Source organism: Oratosquilla oratoria, chromosome 4, assembly GCF_046742065.1.
Source record: "Oratosquilla oratoria isolate Oo_2021 chromosome 4, ASM4674206v1, whole genome shotgun sequence".
NCBI lineage: Eukaryota > Metazoa > Arthropoda > Malacostraca > Stomatopoda > Squillidae > Oratosquilla > Oratosquilla oratoria.
In genome coordinates this window covers 12,534,019-12,534,252 of record NC_134780.1, presented here as the reverse complement: position 1 = coordinate 12,534,252, position 234 = coordinate 12,534,019, and positions in this window count along the sequence as shown.

The window sequence follows — 234 nt, the reverse complement described above, 5'->3', positions numbered from 1 at the left end:
GCACGCACGCAAGCACACACACACACAAACACACTTATATATATATATATATATATATATATATATATATATATATATATATATATATATACATCTACACTGAATGGTTCCCAGCGATCAATTGATATTTTTATTCAACCACAAACAACTTTTAATTCCATGCCATCGCAATCGAGACTGAAGAAGTGCTCGATGGAGACATCTTGTTGGGGATTGAAGCGTGGACGAGCCGAG